This window comes from Taudactylus pleione, unplaced genomic scaffold, assembly GCF_031769625.1.
Source record: "Taudactylus pleione unplaced genomic scaffold, aTauple2 ptg000627l, whole genome shotgun sequence".
Taxonomy (NCBI): domain Eukaryota; kingdom Metazoa; phylum Chordata; class Amphibia; order Anura; family Myobatrachidae; genus Taudactylus; species Taudactylus pleione.
In genome coordinates this window covers 1,529,465-1,553,603 of record NW_028285029.1, presented here as the reverse complement: position 1 = coordinate 1,553,603, position 24,139 = coordinate 1,529,465, and the positions used below count along the sequence as shown (strand labels likewise).

The 24,139-nt window shown below is 37.6% G+C and overlaps 2 pseudogenes; both read left to right on the top strand.

Moving 5' to 3' along the window:
- Window positions 1–1,828: 1,828 nt before the first annotated feature.
- On the top strand, window positions 1,829–1,947 carry LOC148479255 (5S ribosomal RNA; annotated as a pseudogene).
- Window positions 1,948–7,295: 5,348 nt separating this feature from the next.
- On the top strand, window positions 7,296–7,414 carry LOC148479254 (5S ribosomal RNA; annotated as a pseudogene).
- Window positions 7,415–24,139: the final 16,725 nt, after the last annotated feature.

Sequence of the window (24,139 nt, the reverse complement as noted above, 5' to 3'; positions counted from 1 at the left end):
AGGAATTAGCATTCTTATTCTGGGATGCTAAACGTCTTATTGACCATTAACACGTATCCTGAAAAAGAGGAGAAAATTAAGGCAGACACAAATATGATGAGCTATTTAATCAGAGACTCCATTCCCTGATTGTCAATGCAGAAAGTGAACTATACAAAAAGACAATAGTCTATGGATACCAACTAAATAATAGGTTTATATTCATAAAAATTACATGTTAGATGGAAAGGTGACTGATGCAGGTGCAAAATTGTAAAACAAGACTCGGAGCCATATCATATTCTATTTGCCATTTTATTCCCATTCACAATTTTACTACAACACCTGGTCTTCCTAGGAGATCCCCAATCCAAGTACTGTCCAGGCCCAATCCTGCTTCACTTCCAAGATCAGACGAGATTGGGCATTGACATGCTGGTATGTATAGGAAGAGGAGTATGTATATAATAACAATCCTTTTAAAAATAATATCATTTTTTATAAGAGATATATTGATGATATTTTAATGATTTGGGAAGGTTCAGAAGAGAATTTTAAATCGTTTTTATCACATATATCCGACAACAATATGAATTTGAAATTTACTTCCAATTTTAATAGAACTTCCATAGAATTTCTGGACTTGGTATTGACAGGGGATAATGAGATGATCTGCACAAGTAACTACATTAAAAAAGTTGATACAAACAGTTACTTACATTATAAAAGTAATCATCTGAAGAGTTGGAAGGACAATATTCCGTATTCACAATTCCACAGGATCAAACGTAATTGTAGTAATCCAACTATGTGTGATCAACAGATCCAAATCTACCAAGAAAGATTTCAAAATAAAGAATACCCGGAAGAAATAATTGGGAGAGCAATTCAAAAAACTACAAATCTGGTGAGGTCCGAATTACTAATATATAAACAGAAGGTGAAAGAAGAAAATAAAATAATCCCCTTCATCACCACCTATAGTGGACAGGAAAAAAAGATAAGGGCGACACTTTCAAAACATTGGAACATCTTGCTGTTGGACCCTATTTTAAAGGATGTGATTCCACCAAAGCCACCCACTGTGTTCAGGAAAGCCAAAAGCCTTAAAGACTCGTTAGCACCAAGTCTCCTGAGAAGTGAAACAACAGAACCCATTAGAACATTACCAAAATGTGTTGGATGTTACAAATGTGGTCGATGTAATATCTGTAAATATTTGAATCCACAAAGGAAGATCTTTAAGAATCATGATAATTCGAAGGAATATAAAATAAAGGAATTCATGAACTGTAATTCTACATCAGTGATCTACCTGTTAGAGTGTTCATGTGGTACTAAATATGTGGGAAAAACAAAGAGGCCCCTCAAGTTAAGGATGCAGGAACATGTGAGGAATATCAAGAATAAAGTAGAAAATCACATGGTCTCAAGACATTTTAATACACACCATGGATCCAACCCAGAAGAATTGTCCTTTAAAGCAATAGAACATGTAACCATGGGAGAGAGAGGGGGAGATCTGGGCAAGAAACTTGCTCAACGTGAAATGTTCTGGATCTTCGAATTAAATACTTTATTTCCCATGGGGTTTAACGACAACTATGAAATAGCTCCTTTTATATGACTTAAGACACAATGATAGCGGTATAATATACGTTATCATGTACAAGGCGATTAAAGACAACTTTATAGATAAAAAAAAAAAAAAGGAAGCAAAAGTTTGGACTACAGTATTATTATTAAAACATGTTCTTATTTATGATATGGAGGGTGATGAAGCTGAAATGCGATTGATTACAGGTCCTCGTGGAGCAAAGTCCATAAATCTATGCATAAGTGAACGCATACCTACAACCATACCAACATGTCAATGCCCAATCTCGTCTGATCTTGGAAGTGAAGCATGATTGGGCCTGGTCAGTACTTGGATGGGGGACCTCCTAGGAAGACCAGGTGTTGTAGTAAAATTGTGAATGGGAATAAAATGGCATATAGAATATGATATGGCTCCGAGTCTTGTTTTACAATTTTGCACCTGCATCAGTCACCTTTCCATCTAACATGTAATTTTTATGAATATAAACCTATTATTTAGTTGGTATCCATAGACTATTGTCTTTTTGTATAGTTCACTTTCTGCATTGACAATCAGGGAATGGAGTCTCTGATTAAATAGCTCATCATATTTGTGTCTGCCTTAATTTTCTCCTCTTTTTCAGGATACGTGTTAATGGTCAATAAAGATGTTTAGCATCCCAGAATAAGAATGCTAATTCCTCCCAGTTCTTTATTGAATGGCACTGGTCATAGCATCTAGGAACTACAAAGATGGCTGCCACAGGTTATGAAAGAACTACCAAGATGGCCACCGTCCCTATCCGAAGTATTATAACGATCCATAAATATTGGAAGAACAGTGATGGAATACAAACAGTCAAGGAAAAACATTGAACATCTTATGTTAAGAATGGCAAACCTCTGTTTTCCGATTGACCCCGATTAGTGTTTGACATAGCACTCAAAACCATAAAGACGACTGCTACAAGTGGTAAAAGAACTACAAAAATGGCCGCCGGCTTCATGTAAAAGAACTACCAAAATGTCCGCCGCTTTAATGTAAAAAAACTACAAAAATGGCTGCCGCCTTCATCTAAAACGACCTCATGGTCTACTAATACAATTACAAGCGAGCGACACATCCTCCGGTGGGGATCTGGAGATGGAAAAATAACATCTTAATAGCTATTTAGTGGTGATGTAATATGGGGACTGGTAGTCACTTAACCAATACTACATGGAACAGGAAGTGACGCGGTGCGCTCATCCTGTGTTCTCCCTGCGTTCCACCTAGACTGGCATTATGTTAAACCAATACCAGCCCGCGGACCACATGGCCGGAAATGACGGGGTGCGCCTCACATGTGTTCCACTTGGACAGAACTATAATCATGAAGCAGAAAAACATTGACTCACATAATTTATTTGCTTTCTATGTTTTATATTGTTTATAATGAGTGCCATAATACAAATTTTATTGTTAAAATCTGGACATTATATGGCTTTTTGACCTGAAATAGGTAACAGGAAATGATGTCACGAAATGAGGACATGTGCTTCCTGTACTTAAGGTATATAAACCCTGCTCTGTCTCTATGCATACACTTCCCCTTGATGAAGTCCAGAGGACGAAACGCGTTGGGACCCTGACCTTGCACTTTATGAACTCTTCCCAAAATACTGCTGGAAAAGATAAGCTATAAATCCGATTTATTTTAGAAAATATATATTTATTTTTCACTAAAAATCGCTATTTATTATCTTTTAGTACTAGCTTTTTATCCATTATTTCTGTGTATTTATGTCATTGTGTGTTGTCTATGAATTGTTTTATTTAATTAAAAAAATTTTATGCACATTATTTATGCAGTTTTAAATATATTTATTCATATATATTACACGGTTGTATTTATTGCACAAAGTCACTTGTATGTCACGGTTCTGGATAAGGACAAGGATATAAACACAAAAAATTGTTTTTGCACAGGTTGCGAGATTTGCACAGGTTTAATTGGTTCACTGTATATGCACTAGGAGGCGCTTGTGGTCAGCTATATTGTCATATTGTTTCCTGTACCAAGGTGGCCTAGCCATGGCCACCATTTTTTGTTGACCAAGCAGACACCTTATACTTATCAAGGGAGTGCTACATATACAAATAGTATATGTATATATATATATATATATGTATAATATTTCTATTATATTTCTATTAGATTTACCAATAAAAAAACAAAAAACACACACTTGTGAAAGGTATTTCACGTTAAACAGAGTGGACAAATTTGGCGCTGTTTTCTTCTATTGATTTATGTTAAAAATTGGCTTTTCTTGAATTAAGCTGCCTTATAAACTGCCACCTGTACACACAAGAATGTCTATGAGAAATGATAGGGTTAATAAAAGGGGTGACCTTTGCCAAAAAATCTTTAATGAAAATAACTTGCAATATGAAAATGTGCCCACTGAGAACATAGATTTAATGTTCTGGGAATTAGAAAAGCTATTTACTAAAGAAATCAAGACTTGGTGGGATATCAAGGGACTGGAACACTATATCTCAGTAAACAGAGTACCCAGAGGTCTCAGACTATTAAAGAATCCCACCAACCTTTGGACTTGATAATTCTGAGTTCATGAAAGATTGGGACAGGATTCTACACACATGCTCCATGGAATTAATGACATTAATTATTAAGGAGAAAAAATCAAATCTTTCTACAATAGAAAGGGATATTAAAAGCAAGGAATCCCAAATGGAAGATTTAAAGGATAAAGAAGATTTCAAAATTAACAACACAGTATTAAATCGGAAGCTTGAAAGAGTGGAAGAAGAAGTAATAAAAGGCAAGGAAAGGAAATTTATCCGAGACAAACAGGACTACGAATTGAACAATATCAAACACTGGAGTAGATTTCCTAAACAAAGACCGAAACCAAAAACATACAATAAGGAGGAGAATAGATGGCTACGTAGTACATATCAGAAAAAGAAACCATCGGCACATAAAGATGAGGATGAATCACCATACAACAGAGGAATACAGACAAACAACAGATTCAACACATTACAAAGGCTGGATTCCATTAGCGACACTGATTTTTTATCCCCAGGAACTCATCCCACTCCGCAACACACGAGAAGGCCCTTTTTCAGAGAAACAACCAAATTGGCATCACCAATGAAAAGAAGAATCAGAGAAGAAGAGGAACACGAGGGGGCAAATGGAAGAACATACAAAAGAAGAAACCTACACCATTAGATCCAACAGCACATGGAATTTTCAACTTATCCCAACATCAGCTTACACCACCTGAAATTTCTCTGCTCAGCAAAGGACTTAACTTTGCTCCAACAAGCAATATGAATAAATTCGAAACCTTTATTGATTTAAATAAATTTATTAGGAACCTCACACTAAAAAGACATTACTTAAAGAAGGAAAATGCAATTGTAAATAACTTTGAGATGCAAAAATCTAAATCTGGCCTGAAGGGGAAGTCAAAATACTATCCGATTGAGTCCAAAGGAAGTCACATCAACATATTTTATGAAATGGTGAAAAAGGAACTTTGCGATGAAGAATTTGCACCAACAAAGAAGCAGAATCTTAAGAACAGTGAAAAAGAGGCACTAAGAAATCTGAAAAAGAACACAAATATTGTTTTGAAACCAGCTGACAAGGGGGGGGACTAGTACTTATGGATCGATCTTATTATTTGAAAGAAGCAAACCGACTTTTGGGGGACAAGGACTCATATATCTTACTTGAACAAGATCCCCTTAATGAATATATTGATGAACTAAGAACACTATTGGTATTTGGATTACACAATGAGATTTTAGATAAAAACGAATTCCAATACCTTATGAATACTAGTCCCATAACCCCCACTTTTTATTTCCTACCTAAAGTACATAAATCAATGGTAGAGCCTCCAGGAAGACCAATAATTGCTGGAATTGAATCACTCACTTCACACATTTCTGAGTATGTTGATATCTTCCTAAAGAAGTATGTACAAAACTTAGAGTCATACTTAAAAGACACGACACATGTTTTACAAGCAGTGGACAACCTAGCATGGAAAGAAAGCTACTCCTGGGTTACCATAGATGTTCAATCATTGTACACTTGTATTGAACACCACAAAGGAATTAACGCTTGTAGATACTTTCTTAATCAAGACCTTTCAATGAACCCAACACATAGAGAATTTTTATGTGATTTAATGGCTTTTATCTTGGAACATAATTATTTTAGATTTTTGGACCAATTTTACAGACAAATATGTGGAACAGCAATGGGGACGACGTTTGCACCCAACTTTGCGAATTTATTCATGGGATGTAGGGAAGAGGAGTATGTATATAATAACAATCCTTTTAAAAATAATATCATTTTTTATAAGAGATATATTGATGATATTTTAATGATTTGGGAAGGTTCAGAAGAGAATTTTAAATCGTTTTTATCACATATATCCGACAACAATATGAATTTGAAATTTACTTCCAATTTTAATAGAACTTCCATAGAATTTCTGGACTTGGTATTGACAGGGGATAATGAGATGATCTGCACAAGTAACTACATTAAAAAAGTTGATACAAACAGTTACTTACATTATAAAAGTAATCATCTGAAGAGTTGGAAGGACAATATTCCGTATTCACAATTCCACAGGATCAAACGTAATTGTAGTAATCCAACTATGTGTGATCAACAGATCCAAATCTACCAAGAAAGATTTCAAAATAAAGAATACCCGGAAGAAATAATTGGGAGAGCAATTCAAAAAACTACAAATCTGGTGAGGTCCGAATTACTAATATATAAACAGAAGGTGAAAGAAGAAAATAAAATAATCCCCTTCATCACCACCTATAGTGGACAGGAAAAAAAGATAAGGGCGACACTTTCAAAACATTGGAACATCTTGCTGTTGGACCCTATTTTAAAGGATGTGATTCCACCAAAGCCACCCACTGTGTTCAGGAAAGCCAAAAGCCTTAAAGACTCGTTAGCACCAAGTCTCCTGAGAAGTGAAACAACAGAACCCATTAGAACATTACCAAAATGTGTTGGATGTTACAAATGTGGTCGATGTAATATCTCTAAATATTTGAATCCACAAAGGAAGATCTTTAAGAATCATGATAATTCGAAGGAATATAAAATAAAGGAATTCATGAACTGTAATTCTACATCAGTGATCTACCTGTTAGAGTGTTCATGTGGTACTAAATATGTGGGAAAAACAAAGAGGCCCCTCAAGTTAAGGATGCAGGAACATGTGAGGAATATCAAGAATAAAGTAGAAAATCACATGGTCTCAAAACATTTTAATACACACCATGGATCCAACCCAGAAGAATTGTCCTTTAAAGCAATAGAACATGTAACCATGGGAGAGAGAGGGGGAGATCTGGGCAAGAAACTTGCTCAACGTGAAATGTTCTGGATCTTCGAATTAAACACTTTATTTCCCATGGGGTTTAACGACAACTATGAAATAGCTCCTTTTATATGACTTAAGACACAATGATAGCGGTATAATATACGTTATCATGTACAAGGCGATTAAAGACAACTTTATAGATAAAAAAAAAAAAAGGAAGCAAAAGTTTGGACTACAGTATTATTATTAAAACATGTTCTTATTTATGATATGGAGGGTGATGAAGCTGAAATGCGATTGATTACAGGTCCTCGTGGAGCAAAGTCCATAAATCTATGCATAAGTGAACACATACCTACAACCATACCAACATGTCAATGCCCAATCTCGTCTGATCTTGGAAGCGAAGCATGATTGGGCCTGGTCAGTACTTGGATGGGGGACCTCCTAGGAAGACCAGGTGTTGTAGTAAAATTGTGAATGGGAATAAAATGGCATATAGAATATGATATGGCTCCGAGTCTTGTTTTACAATTTTGCACCTGCATCAGTCACCTTTCCATCTAACATGTAATTTTTATGAATATAAACCTATTATTTAGTTGGTATCCATAGACTATTGTCTTTTTGTATAGTTCACTTTCTGCATTGACAATCAGGGAATGGAGTCTCTGATTAAATAGCTCATCATATTTGTGTCTGCCTTAATTTTCTCCTCTTTTTCAGGATACGTGTTAATGGTCAATAAAGACGTTTAGCATCCCAGAATAAGAATGCTAATTCCTCCCAGTTCTTTATTGAATGGCACTGGTCATAGCATCTAGGAACTACAAAGATGGCTGCCACAGGTTATGAAAGAACTACCAAGATGGCCGCTGTCCCTATCCGAAGTATTATAACGATCCATAAATATTGGAAGAACAGTGATGGAATACAAACAGTCAAGGAAAAACATTGAACATCTTATGTTAAGAATGGCACACCTCTGTTTTCCGATTGACCCCGATTAGTGTTTGACATAGCACTCAAAACCATAAAGACGACTGCTACAAGTGGTAAAAGAACTACAAAAATGGCCGCCGGCTTCATGTAAAAGAACTACCAAAATGGCCGCCGCTTTAATGTAAAAAAACTACAAAAATGGCTGCCGCCTTCATCTAAAACGACCTCATGGTCTACTAATACAATTACAAGCGAGCGACACATCCTCCGGTGGGGATCTGGAGATGGAAAAATAACATCTTAATAGCTATTTAGTGGTGATGTAATATGGGGACTGGTAGTCACTTAACCAATACTACATGGAACAGGAAGTGACGCGGTGCGCTCATCCTGTGTTCTCCCTGCGTTCCACCTAGACTGGCATTATGTTAAACCAATACCAGCCCGCGGACCACATGACCGGAAATGACGGGGTGCGCCTCACATGTGTTCCACTTGGACAGAACTATAATCATGAAGCAGAAAAACATTGACTCACATAATTTATTTGCTTTCTATGTTTTATATTGTTTATAATGAGTGCCATAATACAAATTTTATTGTTAAAATCTGGACATTATATGGCTTTTTGACCTGAAATAGGTAACAGGAAATGATGTCACGAAATGAGGACATGTGCTTCCTGTACTTAAGGTATATAAACCCTGCTCTGTCTCTATGCATACACTTCCCCTTGATGAAGTCCAGAGGACGAAACGCGTTGGGACCCTGACCTTGCACTTTATGAACTCTTCCCAAAATACTGCTGGAAAAGATAAGCTATAAATCCGATTTATTTTAGAAAATATATATTTATTTTTCACTAAAAATCGCTATTTATTATCTTTTAGTACTAGCTTTTTATCCATTATTTCTGTGTATTTATGTCATTGTGTGTTGTCTATGAATTGTTTTATTTAATTAAAAAAAATTTATGCACATTATTTATGCAGTTTTAAATATATTTATTCATATATATTACACGGTTGTATTTATTGCACAAAGTCACTTGTATGTCACGGTCCTGGATAAGGACAAGGATATAAACACAAAAAATTGTTTTTGCACAGGTTGCGAGATTTGCACAGGTTTAATTGGTTCACTGTATATGCACTAGGAGGCGCTTGTGGTCAGCTATATTGTCATATATATATATATATATATATATATATATATATACCACCTCCATTTCCCTGTACTGCTCTTGGGCCTCTGAGCTATTTTCCCTCATACTCTGGCTTTCTGGTGCATCTCCTAAATGTACTACAAGTGTGTGTTACCCAATTAAGAGGGAGGGAGAGAGGGGTAGTATGGCCCGCATTTCTTGCAACCCTTGTTAGGAATCCTTGGCTATAAACATTGTATTATTTTATGGACTATTCTCTTCTTATTTTCTACAAAACAGCTCTCACAAGACAACCACATCTCAAATAAAATATTATTAATCAATCAATTAATGGTTTATCTGCCTTCCACTACATTCTCCACTTCCATTATTCTATATATTTCACTTTGGCCTCTTATCTAGTTCTTGATTAATCAAAACTATCTTTATATGGGGTTGTTCAGTCTATTAAACTGCCATCCGGTCTGCTGCTGCTGTGCCACAATGTTTCATAAATGTGCTATAGTTTTTTAACCTGCCATGTGTTTGTGCTGCTGCTTTGTTGCTTAGCTTAGCCAGTCTTTGGCCAATATTGGTGAATAAAATTGTGAGCTATGAGGTGGTCAAGACTGATTGGAAATGATAGTAAACTAATGTTATTTAGGTTAATAATACTGTAGAAACAAAAACAGGCACAAATTACTTAATTAAAGCCATTTTTATAATATAATAAAAAAATACAGACCCAAAACCAAAAACAAAAAATGACAAGGAATTAGAACAAGAACCAAACCTCAAGGACCACACTATTGTTTGAAAATCATGGCTATCTAGTTGGAAAACAAACTAAATAGTAAACTATAATAATAATACACTTATAATAATATAGAAAATTAAAAGTCTATCTTACATTCACATAACAATAATCAGCCAGAAATAATAATTCTTTATTTTTATAGCACTAATAGGGTTTGCATCCCGACAGTCAGAATCCAGACGCATGCCGTTTAGTACCCTAAACCTTCCCCTAACCCACTCTTCCTGCAGGGTAACCCTAACCCTCCCCACCTGCAGCCTAACCCTCCCCTATCCCTAAACCCAAGCCTAATACTTATATTGGGATGTCAATGGTTGGGATTCTGGCACCAGGATTCTGGCCACCAGCATCCCAACTGCTGGGATGCCAACTGCACCTCCACTAATATATGGAATAGCAAATGTAATCAGAAATGTCTAATCATTCACATTAGGTCCTGAAACAGTGAAGCTAAAAATCTAATTTTCTATCTTACAGTATGGGAGAAAAGGAATGCACTAATGAGAAAAATATACTACATGACTTTTACTAGAACCATAGAAAAAAAAACAAAATAGAAAAGAACAACATAAGTAAGTGCAGGAAATGATGGGATTCCCTGTTACTGTTACTGATGTTTCAGTAGGAGATAGAACAGCCTCACATGCTCTTTTATGCTGCTCACTATGGACCACATCATGCTCCATCTGGTATAGCGCCTGTTGCCAAAGTTGTTGGTGCAATATTACGTGTACTAGCATGCGCCTGAATGTTCAAGCCGTGAGCCATCCACTCTCAGCTCCCATGCACACAGTAACACCACCAGTGCTTGTAGGCGCATCATGGAGTGCACCATCGACACCTGCTCCAGCCTTTTGGCAGGTGCAGTTTCTCTGTCTGAACTTGGCCTATGTGGAAGCAGCTATGTGTCTGTGAAGGCAGTCACTTTCACGGAATCGTGTACAGCACTCCAATGACACACCCAAGAGATGAACTTTTTTAGAGTTCACTTCAAGCCACCTGCCAGTCACCATCCAGGAACACCCACCACTTTGCTGCTCCAGTACCGGTTACACCTGAGCCATACCTAGCTGCACCTTTGTACGTACATTAGAGTAATTAATGTGCTGAAGGAGTTTTTAGAATTTTTCACACATGTAAAATAGCAAATAACTGTGTGGATATCGGAATTATGTGCGGTTTCTGTGCACCTCTGAACCAAGCCCTAAAATTGAATAACATGTGATCTGAAAAATGTGTTAGTGGTATTCCTGGTTATAATAAGGCTATCACTTAATTTGCCCTTGGGCCTATTATTGGGAACAATTATTAAGCTAAGCTGATATTGATGACAGTTTCCTATACAGGAACATATAACACAGAAGGAAATTAAAGTGAACATAATAGAAATCAGTTACTGTATAAGAAATCAGAACAAACACAATCATTTAACATCGTATTTATTTTCCCTCACTTTAACTTAATATATCTTATTACATCTATTCTGCTGTGTATTTAAGGGTAAGGGGTCTTTTTGTTTCCTTGATTACATGAATCGCAAAGTGACTGTTGAGCACTCAGAATATGGGATATATTTGGTGCATTTACTTAAAAAAAAATTATCTAGCTACAAATCTAATTTCCTAACCAGAGGCCTGATTCACAGATGGGTGCTAATGCAATTTTCTTGTATATCAAGCGATTGTTTGCAATTACGCATGCACAGAGGCATCCATCGCTAAGTGAGTTACAGACTGCCAGCGTTAGGGGGTGGTACTGTGGAGTGGTCACAAAAACTCAGACCTGCCTGTCTGTCCGTTTAAGTACCGCTACATGGGCATGCATAAATTAGCCCCTGCAATTTGCATATGCAGCTCTGCGTGTCAGACGAGCTTACAAGGCTGCGGCAGGTCAGACCTGCTACAAGTGTAATATGGCCACCGATGTGCTTTGATGTTACCGATTTTTACGTAGGTATGCATTGTCGCACGCAGGTAAGAAGGCAGCAGTGGGCATCTTTATGTTCAGGTGATCTTTGCTAACAATAGTATATTTTTGCAACTGCGTTGTGTGCAAAAATGTATTAGTGATCACATTAGTGTCCGTCTCTTAATCAGGGCCATGGTCATATTACAGCAAATGTAGTCAGGAGTCATGTAACCTCATAATATGTTTTGAACCCTTAAAGAACATACATACAGTCAGTGGGGGGATTATACTACACACATATTGTGGCCTGATAATTTGTCACCAGTGTTACCCAGCAACACTTTTCACTGTGCTACTAATTAGTAGGGAAGTGAAAAATATCAGATTACTGGTACACAATAGATGAAAGCGTAAATTTATAGCTTTTGATTTTTTACTAAATAGTTTTATTTTTTCAGAAAATGTTATAGATCTAATGTTTGCTTCCATAAAAATAGCTGTATTATTATTCTGATCTGTATGAAATTCTGTAGTGAAACAAAGATCTTGTAACAGATTTTCTGGAAAGGAAAATATCACAGCATTAATAAATATTAGAATAGATCACAGTATTAATGATTGTGTGAATCACTGTAAAATAGGAATATGCATCTTTCATTGCTAATATTTTTATGAAATATCAAAATGGACCCTGTGCAAGTGAGAAACCACAAAAGAGAAACAATGACATTCTGTAGCAAGATGACAGAGTAATATTGTCAGTTATTATATTGAGAAATGCCCAAAAAATGGATAAACCATCTCTGTGTTTTTTTAAATGTCCCCGTAAAGTTTATGTAGCATCTACTATACTTACATTATACAGATTAATGTATTCCCTACATACCTCCTTAAAAATGTTCTCAAAAGTAGAGTAAATATTTCTTCAATGATGATATTTTCTTCCTCAGAGTATTTAGGCTTAAATGTATATTCCTTTGTTACAGAGTGACATCCAGGTCTGGAATTCAGTATAACAGATCTGCAGAGTGTCACACACAGGACCAACAACCAAAAGAAAATAAATAAAAGATTAGACCCATTGTTACAGAAAATCAGGTGCATGTGAGAGAGTTTCTCCTCTCTGCCTAGGATCAGCACCGATAGCTGCACAAGAGTATTATAGCATAATAAGGATGTACAGTAGGTGAGGAGATAGTGGGGACTTTATATACAGTGTAAATTACTCATTTATCATGAATAAAAATAATAGAATACTGTAAATAGAACTGTAAAAAAAAAACAGAGGCAGCACAAGGGGCCACTATACATAGAAGTTAGTTCATGATTTTTATAGTACTTTATAAGCAAAATGTAAAATATTTGAACTCATGAAGGGTTTCTAATGGATCCATTACTATTAAAGTTAACTGATATAAAATCTAACAAAATATATAATATTATGTTTTGGTTTCATTTAACGTAATACCAATATTGTCAGGCCCAGCGACAGGGGTGGATTAGTGGTACACCCAAACCAGGCCCCGGGTCCAGAGTGGCCCCAAGGACTGGACAGGCACATAACAGGGCAGTGCTGGGATCCTTCCCGTCATTCAGCCACAGCCCGGGCCAGGACCAGCTGACTGCCGTGCATCTGACCTTAAGAGCAACGCAGCAGCGTGGCGTCATAGGTCACTTTGCCACACATCTCTGCCCATCAGACAGGCTGTGATTTGGAGGGGATAGGGGATGAGGTACTGGGGCGGTGAACAGGAGAACAGGATGGGAGGTGAGGAAGAAGGTGAAGTTAGCTGGGGACAGAGGAAGGGGCTGGTTGCATAGGAAGGTGCTGGGGACAAAGGAAGGGACTGGGAAAGGAAGAAGGGGCAGAAGAAAGTGTGTGGGCAGAGGGTGATACAGGCTTGGGACAGAGGAAGGTGATGGGGCACAAGAAGGTGCTGGAGGCATGAGGTGACAGGCTGGGGGCAGAGGAAGGTGATGGGAGTTGGGGGCAGAAGGTCACATGGGCTGGGGCAGAGGAAGGTGATGGGGCTGGGGATGGAAGAAGGTGATGGAGGTCTTCTGGAATGAGAATTGTGATAAGGGGCTAAGGACTGTGGATTGCTGCCTGCTGACACCATTCCTCCTACCCCTGAGGCATCCACAGCACTGTCATAAGGAAGACCTTGCAAGAGACGGCAGATAAGAACTACAGTCTGCATCATCAGTGACAGAGAGACCGTGTGGTAAGTCATAGTGTATGTTTTTTTTTACTTTATGTAAAGGCTGGTATATCTTTCAGTTAACATTCTCATGCTTCACATATCACACATGCAGGGGAGGTATGTACAGGATCAGGGATGGTGGTGAGAAGGGGGGCCCCCAGAGACATCTGTGTACTGGGACCCGAGATTTCTTTCACCAGCCTTGGGTATTGGCAAGTTACAGCCTGGAAATAATATGTTTTATTAGGGTCTATCAGGTAAAAGGCAATGTAAGGCCAAAAATGTTAGAACCAATCCCCAAATGATAAAATAAGCTGAGTCTCACTTCTCCTACTATTACTCTACTGTATATACATGTTAACATACAGTGCAATTTACAATATACATTTATAATGAAGATTAATTGAAGATACAGATGGGTCTATTTACTAAACAGTGTTAGGAGACAGAGTGAAAAGTGATAAGGTGCCAGCCAATCAGCTCCCAACTACCATTTTTCAAACAAAGCCTGTGAGATGGCAGTTTGGTGTGTCTGTCTTCCAAGAATATTAGTATCCATCAACAATCACAGTAGTTAGGTCCCAGATTCATTGGACCATTTAGGATTATTTTTGTATCAATCCTGTGACCTTCCGTCTGAAGCTGCCTGCTAACCTGAGGATTAACAATACGTTTCACTGATCCTTACTCAATCCTTACTCTTCCCTCAGGTACAGTTCTAGATGGCCAGCAAGACCTTCAACCGTCCTTGTCCAAGGACATAAAGAGTTTGTGGTGGAGAAAATTCTAGACTCCAGACTCCCACAAGGAGCCCTTCAGTTCCTTGTCCTTTGGAAGGGACATGGGCCAGAAGAACACTCCTGGGTGCCGATGAGATCATTGAAAGCACCTGCCTTAGTAAGAAAATATTTTCAAGATTTTCTGGAATAACATGGAGCTAGGGGTTCCTTAACCGCTCGGCAAGGGGGGGGGGGGGTACTGTCAGGATCTGCAGCTTCCAGCCTGAGGCACTGCATTAATTACTGCCTGTCTGTGAGTAGTGTCTGGTGCATGCTAATTAATTCTCCTGCCTGTGAACAGCACAGCTCCACACTGGTCTATTATTAAGGGAGACTTGCTCTGTTTGGGCCTTGTTCCGGTTAAATTGCAGCCAGCCCTTAACTCCATGCAGGTGATAGAGTTATTTGTACTTCCGGTTCCTGTCTCCTGCTTCTCAGCAAAGTTCCTGAGTCAGTGTAGCTGTGTTTCATGTGTGCTGTTTACTCCATCCAGGCGGCTCCACCTGCATCCCATCCACAAGTGCTGCTTGTACCATCTGGGCAGCACTGAGTGCTTCCTACCCCAGAAGTGTCAGTCACCATCCAGTTGCCAGTGTCATCCCAGTGGCACTGGTAGCAGCTCTGCATTCCAGGTGCGCAACCTCAAACACCATTGCCAGTGTCATCCCGGTGGCACTGGTAGCAGCTCTGCATTCCAGGTGCGCAATTTAGCACACCGTCGCCAGTGTCATCCAGGCGGCATTGTAAGCAACTCTGCGTTCCAGGTGTGCAACATAGCACAACATCGCCAGTGTCATCCCGGCGATACTGGTAGCCACTCTGCGTTCCAGGTGCACAAATTAGCACACCGTTGCCAGTGTCATCCCATTTGCACTGGTAGCAACTCTGCATTCCAGGTGTGCTACTAAGCACACCATCACCAGTGTCATCCCGGCGGCACTGGTAGCAGCCCCATGTTCTTGTTGCATACCTCACCAGGTCACAATCAGCCCTCAAGGTACTGCTACAGCCAAAGGCTGCTTCATACCATTAGTCCCTTGGCCATGACTATAAAGGCCACAATCAGCCTCCAAGCCTACTCCAACAGCCCCAAGGCTGCTTCACATCACCAGTCCCTTGGCCACGACTATAAAGGCCACAACCAGCCCTCAATGATGCTCCTACAGCCCACAGGCTGCGTCACACCGATTGCCCTCGCACAACTAGCCAAAACAAACCAGCGCCAAGGCAGCATCGACAGCCCAACGGCTGCAACCAAATACTTAACCCTTAGCCACAACTAGTATAATACATTCCAGCACTCAAGGCTGTCATCAGTTGCCTCTACATTAATACTGTTGATTTTCTCCAGGAATAAAAACACTATCCTATTCAAGTGACCATAGGCCCAAAGCACCTCTCTGTTAGGAACTGAGGTAATGTCTGAGCTAGTTAGACCCACAACAGCCTTGATGACTGGTAACTTGGCTAGATGCGGCTCTTGGGTTGAGTAGCAGCCTCTGGGCTGAGTTGCAGCTTTTGGCCTGGGTAGCAGCCTTGCGGACTGGCAAACTTGGTTAGATGTGCTAAGTGCTGCTGGGATGACACTAGCAGCAGTACACAGGATTGCGTACTCAGGACACTGAGGTGCGCTAAGTGCCACTGGGATGACACTTGTGACAGTACACAGGATTGCATACTCAGGATACTGAGTGCAGTCTGCACCTCCTGGATGACACAAATGGCAGAGAGCTGGTATGCAGACTAAGGGCCTGATTCAAACCCACTCGCGAGCGGCTGTCCGCTCGCAAGTGGGTCGATGTTATGGACTGAGCATGCGCACGACGGAGGGAGCTCCGTCGTGCGCATGTGCCAGACGCGACGAGCGAAGGAAAGTCCTTCGCTCGTTGTGTCCGATCAAAGGGGGCATGCTGTCAATGTTGATTGACAGCACGCCCCCTTTGGTGGGCGTGCCGGGGGCGTGCCTCCCTGACGGGGGCGTTCCCATGGGAACGCCTCCCGTCAGAAGCCGGCCCACTGACATCACTAGTGATGTCAGTGGGAGTGATTTTGGCTCTGATAGAGCCAAAATCACTCTGGAGCTTGCGGTTGAAAACCTCAACCGCAGGCTCCGGCTCGCAAATTCGATGGTCGCGATGGTCTCGACCATCGCGACCATCACAATGCACGCTCGTATAGCCTGTGGGTGGTGACCCACAGCTATACGAGCGTCCAGGAGGACGCTCCATGAAAATGGAGCCCGGCCCTCATTCAGAGCATGCGCTCTGCTCAGAGCGTACGGCTCTGAATGAGGGCCTATGTCACCAAGATGACACAAACAGCAGGTAGGAAATATGTGGTACGTGCCGCCTAGATGACACAAACAGCAGGTATAACAAAGCTGATTGGATCACTGGGAACTCGACTGGATACAGGAGACAATGCCGGAAACATGTGAAACGCTATACCAGCATCGGAGTAGCATTTGCACCAGGAGGAAATAGCCACAGGAGCCAATCCAAAAAAGTTAGGGATGATGGACACTTAAAGGGGAGGAGTTCAGTGAATGATTGCCCGGCGTTCACCTCGACTTGCATTCGCAGTGCTGAGGCTTGTGACATTCTCTCCTCACCACTTGTAGCTTTTGTTTTTGCTCAGCTCTAACATGATGGATTGAGGTGAAACAAAGTGCAGGCAGTTCTAGGAGTTTCCACTACAAAATGATGCAGTTTTCATGAAAATTGTTTCAGTAGATTTTGCGCCAACTTGGATCAAACAGAAAGACACAACGTTCTATTTATATTAGTGTGTGTGTGCTTCAAACGGTACAAAGTAACCCTGCTGATCTTCAATATATCTTAAATTGAAATTTTTACTATACTTTTAAACACTACGAGAGGCTTCTCCTCTATGATTGTATCTTAGCAGATTTATATCTATGTTTGGTGAAGGTAGATTCCCTGCTTAAGGGAACACCAAAGAAATTTCTCAATAAAGAGTTTAAGAATCTTTGATTGAAGATGTAGAGGATATTAAAGTTACCTATCAAGGAACAGCACTCACTTATTTTAGGTGAGATTTTAGATTGGGGAAAACACCTTTATATTTAAATAACGTCATATAATTTATCAACCAACTCTTTTCCATCTTTTTAGTATAAAAAAAGATTCTAGCGCATGGTGGCTATCTTATATTTGTATTGGATAACATATGAAGTGGTGAGCCTGGCTTGAACTCTTGCGATGGAATTAATCACAGTTTATACTGTCTATATTTCTGTCATCTGTGTGTGTGTGTTATAAAGTCAAATGATTGCCATTTGGTGTCTAAATAAATTTGAGATGGGACTTTGTTTTAATAGATAGATATTATTCCTTAAAAAATGAGCCAAAGCTAATATCCATTTGAATATTATAATGTTCAAGCAGACCAATACAAAAATGTTGCTGATTTATAAGAAACTAGGTTTACATTTTGTTCCCCATAATAATTTGAAAAAATTTATTTTATTAAAATTACCAGATTAGAAATGCAAATAACTCTTTCCCTCATTGAGTCCCCCAAGTTTGAAACTTAAATAAGGAAAATAATTTTTGATTCCAGTCTCCAGTTTTTTGTCTACATCTCTTTATCATATTCCCAATTGATTTTGTCTCATTCAAAATACATTCAGGCCTTTGGAATTTCCACTACAATATTTATAGAAATGCCTGGCTATAGATGTGATGATTTTATAGTTTGCCAAATCTTGTGAAATAGTAAATATTGCCAACATATTCAAGTATCCTGATTTTTAAAGGTCTAGAGATTTTGCCTAAATATCTTTTACTACAAGGACATTCAAGATGATATACAACCCCCATAATTGTACAATTATTATAACTTGAAATGTCCCATTTTTATTGATTTTGTCATAATACCACTGTCTGAGTCATATTCTTAAATGACCTACAATGTTTACAACTGTGGGATCTTTTTTATTGTAATTAGAATTTCTGTTGGACAGGTGATTGTGTACTAATCTGTCTTTGGTATTACGCAATCTCTTCCAACTGGTTTATCCTTTAGATGGTAAACATAAAGAGGGGCATCCACTACATGATTTTAGCAGGCAATTGAATGATAACAATGTCGTTATCGTTCAATCATTTAAAAATCATTTATTAATCGTTCAGTGTTTGGTCATTAACGATCAACGATGTACGCTTCCGCTGGTCGTTTGATCGTCTCGTCAGTCGACCAAACATACGGGTCATTTTCACTTGATCTATTGAAGATCTTTTGCAAATCATTTGCAAATCGTTTGCAAATTGTTTGCAAATCATTCAGACTGAAAGATAAAATTTCAGGGGAAAAAAATCAAGGGAAAATCATTTAGAGATTGGACAGGGAATCTAGTGGATGTGCCCCTTTAGGTAAGATCTTTAATGAATCTATCACTATACCATTTATTTTTTTGTCTTTCACATAGTAGTTGTTGTTCCCCTATTTTGTACTGTAGGTCTCTGGATTTAAACAATTTCTCTTTGTACAGAGTTTTTCCTTTGGGATCACTCTTTTTGTAGCAGGTGAGTGTGAACTAATAGAATGAAGAATGCTGCTTGTGGCAGTTGTTTTTCTGTACATATCAGTTGTGATAAAGCCATTTTCTTCAATCCATATTATCAAGTAAAGAAACTATATTTCCTTTTTACTGATCTCTCAGGTGGGTTTCAAATTGAAGTCATTGGTACATAAAATAGATAAGAATTCATTCAGTTTATTTTGTTCTCCTGTCCACATTAAAAAAATATCATCAGAGTGGTGGAGGTATAATAAGATATTTCCAGTGTCTATCTCATTGGGCTTACCAAAGACCACTTCCTTTTCCTACCAGCCCAGCTGGAGGTTTGCATAAGTGGGTGCACAGGCTGTCCCCATTGCCATCCCTCTAATCTTGACAGCATATGCCCCCACTTATGCCAACCTCTACCTGAGGTGGAGGGAGATTTAAGTGGTTTTTGGTAAACCCAATGAGATATACTTGGAAAATTAACTTTTTATTATTTTAACAACAGCACTTTTAAATTAAAATTGCACAAGTATTTAATATTTTCTTAGATATTTTTCATTTTCAAACATATTATTTATTACATTTTGACATTTTAAATATGTTATATAGATTTAAATGTATATTTTGAATTATTACTATTCACTTTCCTACTTTTTTCTTCTCGCAGATATTTGTCAACTGTTTATATATGGTTTTTTTACAAAAACACACTTTATCATGGTTTGCACATATTTATATTTATAGTATTTTGTTAGATGACACTTGAAAACTACATTTCACATTAATTATTTTATATTCAGACCATACATCCATTAAAAAGTTATGGCGTGATCAAATAACTATAAAGTAAATAATGAATAAGGATTTAAGAGTAAGATTATACAGAATAAATATTCATCTCAGATACCAATGAAGATAATAATTAACATATTGGGACCATTGTCCCACAACGTTAAAAGATACACTATATACAAATGTTACCCATTAGTATGTCTCAATCTGATTTACAACTTATTATGCAAGTAATGCTTTGTTTCCTATGGCAACAGAAAAGACCAAGAATTGCAAAATCAAAAGTTATGTTGACTAAGTATAAAGATGGGTTAGGGGTCCCTGACCTACACGCATACTCACTGTCTTTTTTTGCTATGTGAGTGACTGGTTGCTCGAGCGCAGTACTTATATAAATCTTGCTCTGGATTTAGCACTATTTCACCCCTATTCTCCAAGTGCTTTGCTGCATGCCAGAAAAGATGACATTCCTCCAAATATTTTTAACCACGTAATATTCAAAGATACTTATCTTGCATGGGTAAAAATAAACTCAGCACTCCATAGGCATCATTATGTCACTCCATTGGTCCCATTTTGGGGTAACCCTTCTTTCCCCTGTCCTTATCTAATGCCAACTTTCTCCTCTGGAGGCAAAAAGGGCTAAACAACTCTTCTAAAGTTTTTTGATCCAGGAGGTACTATTCACCAGTTTATAGATCTACAGCAGACATGTAATATCCCTAATCAACATTTCTTTATGTTCCTGCAGGCTCGCCATTATATCTCCTCTTTACCTTCAGCTATGACATCCCCCTTGATCTCTGAACCTATTAGCCCTCTACTTACTCTTCTCAAAACCAAACATTTTAAAACCAAATTCTTATATCCAGAATTAGTAAATAACTCCAAGAACATTGACTGGAGTACACAGGTTAATAAGTGGAATTCTGACCATCCAGAGATTTCTACTTCTGATGAGTTATTGCTATCTTTTCTAAAGTTTCTACAATCATCATATCTGCAAGAGGTACATAGCCACACTTTAAACAGAGCTTATATATCTCCTGCTCAATGTAGTCATTTAGTATCCTCAGAATCCGGTCAATGTCCCAAATGTTCAGTTCATCATGCAGGATTTTTTTCATTGTTTCTGGACTTGTGGAAAAATAAAAACATTCTGGTATAAGGTAACTTACTATGTTAATTTTGTTTTTACCCATGTCTCCAACCAGATGTCTTAGCCTGTCTATGCGCTAACTTCCATAATTGGGATTTAGGTCCTCTTAAACATAGTATTACTCCACTTATTACTTTAATAGTAACTATTGCAAAAAAAAAAATAATCTTAAAACACTGGATATCATAATCTACCCCTACTTTAAACGAAGTGAAACAAATGATTATACAGAATCTATATTTTGATAGAAAATCTACTCTTACAAATATAGAGAAAGGGGTTGAAAATGTTATAAAAAATGGGGGAGGTATATTGATACCTTAGATACCAATACCCAAAACCACATCTTTATTATTTTTGAAAAAACAGATTGGTATTTGCATAGAAATGATTACAAGATACTGCTTTAACTTAATTTATGAAAATCTAATTTCATATTTTACAAACTCCTCATATAGTTGTTATGTATCATCTGGTGATGTACGACCATTTTTCTAAAAATCATTTTCTTCCTCTTCTTACCCTTCTGTGTTTCCCCTTGTCTATTTCTCCACCCTCTTTCTTTTGATCACCCCCCTTATGTATTATGAATATAAGTATTACTTTAATTCTGTAAAGATGTTTACTCTTTCTATGTATTTGAATGCAAATTTTCATCTATTGTTCTTGATTGTTTATGCCATTGCGGTCAATGCTCTTATTGTTATTGGGCTATTGCATAGCCAATTATTACTACTGTTATTATGATGGTCATATTGCTAATATTTGCATCCTTTGTTCTGTAAAAATATTCTTTAACAATAAAAAAAGATTTATAAAAAAAAATAGATATACTATAAAAATTATTAAGACTAAAATATAGCAATGTGATTACTCTTACATAACCATAATGAAAGGCATGTATAATAATACCATCTAAATGATTACATTAGCTGTCAGTTATTAATATGATTATTCAATGATGTTCTAGGGTTAACATTGTGTCATAAAATTAGCAATTATCCATTACAAGTAGAGATGTGTAGGCTTAGTTCCCAAAGAACCAACAACAACCAAATTTAGGGGTTCCAAGTCGAACCTAGTCCAAGTTTGGAATCAGTTTGGGGACCAAGTCGAACTGAGTCCAGGTTTGTATCTTCCTGTGGTCCAGAACTAGGATTTTAAAACCAAACTTGAGTTTTGGATTGCATCTAAACTTGTGGTGCCCAAACTGTGTGCCCTAGCACCCTGTGGTGTCTCCCGATAATTGTAGGGGTGCCTAAGATTGGTGGTCTAGCACCAAATCAAATTACTATTATGGTCAATGTAATGTAAATTTGTGGAAAAAAAGACGCTCAAAACTATACCCCACCATATAACTGAACTTAAGGATGACAGGTAAGCACAATTTAGTAAAAAAAAAACAATACTGATACTCTAGGGTGCAGTGATGAAAAAAAGTTTGGGAACTAATGATGTAAACAATTCCAAATATGTCCACATTTTTAAAATACAGATCCAAAATATAAAGATGAATCCAGATCAAAACCAAGACACAGGGATCGATGCACATCTCTAATTCTAAGTAATAATATTGATGACATGTTTGTCTTGTTTACATCTGTTAATCTGAGAAGCAATTATTGGCCAGGAATGTACATAACCCTTTTCAACCATTTGTTGACCAAATTAAGATGGATATTAGTAACATTTGTAAGTCACTATCATTCCACATGATGAGTGATCACCTATTAGATTAAAAAAAATATGGCAGTACCTTTGTTTTGTTTACATATCTCTCTGTAATAATTGGGTGAACTAACTCAGATAGATATCAATAACGTGTGAGTCACTGTTAATTGACATGGATGCCAACTGGGATCACCAGCCATGTGAGATAAGGATAGCCCTGATTGGTAGAATTTACAAGATGATGAACTAAGAGATTGTATTGGTCGCAAAAATGCCAGATGCCAGGTACAATCGGGATAGTTTTGAAAAAGCTCCTATGACAAAGAAATGCACATTATGCACAATGCCCGCTATACTATTATGATGTTTAATATATTAAATGTTGCGTGTGTGTTGCTCTTGCCAGTCTAGTTAGAAAGTGGGCCACCCTCTGTGTTATAGATTAGTGTGGCACCATTGTGTATAAACTGTTTGACTGTTAAACTTTAACTTTGCATCTCGACTCTTCTCTGGCTAATTCACAGCCTTTATACTATAGAAGCAGTCTTTTCTTTGCACCAGATAACCTACCAGTCTGTCAGCATAAAATATTAAGAAATAAATGGAAACATTATATTAAAGTAAGAAATAAGATTCACACACAGAATAACTAAAGTAATTTATTAATATCCATTTACTACATTTCCCAATTGTATAGAAAGCATAATTATTTGCACAATATATAACAACAAACTAACACTATAACTATTAGATTAATTAAAATAACAAATAGCCCTATAACCACATTAAATACACTTTATGCAGTTCTTATAAAGCATCTTCAAAATACAACACTGCAAATGATAAACCAATTATCAAAAAGAGTGCATATACAAAAATAAGAACAATTTATTAGTTCATGCATATAACATGTTAAAAACCATTGAAACAAAGAATTCATTAAAAAAACTCATAATTTATGTCTGGACCGGCACCACCATGTACGCCTAAATATCAAGATTGCTAAAATGTTTATTTTTCAATTAACTGGAAAAAAAATGTCCACAAGAAAAATTTTTGTCCAGAAAAATGTAACAGCAGTTTCCAATGATAACTAAGATGCTTCCATGTACATGTGACTCCACTAGGAGATGCCTGTGTGAATCCCAGTGATAATTAGCCTTTTAGTAGATTTAAAGTTTTAGGGCAGATGTAAGTTTAAATCCTGTGTCAATAATTATATTATATGGCCAATGCTGACATCAATCTCC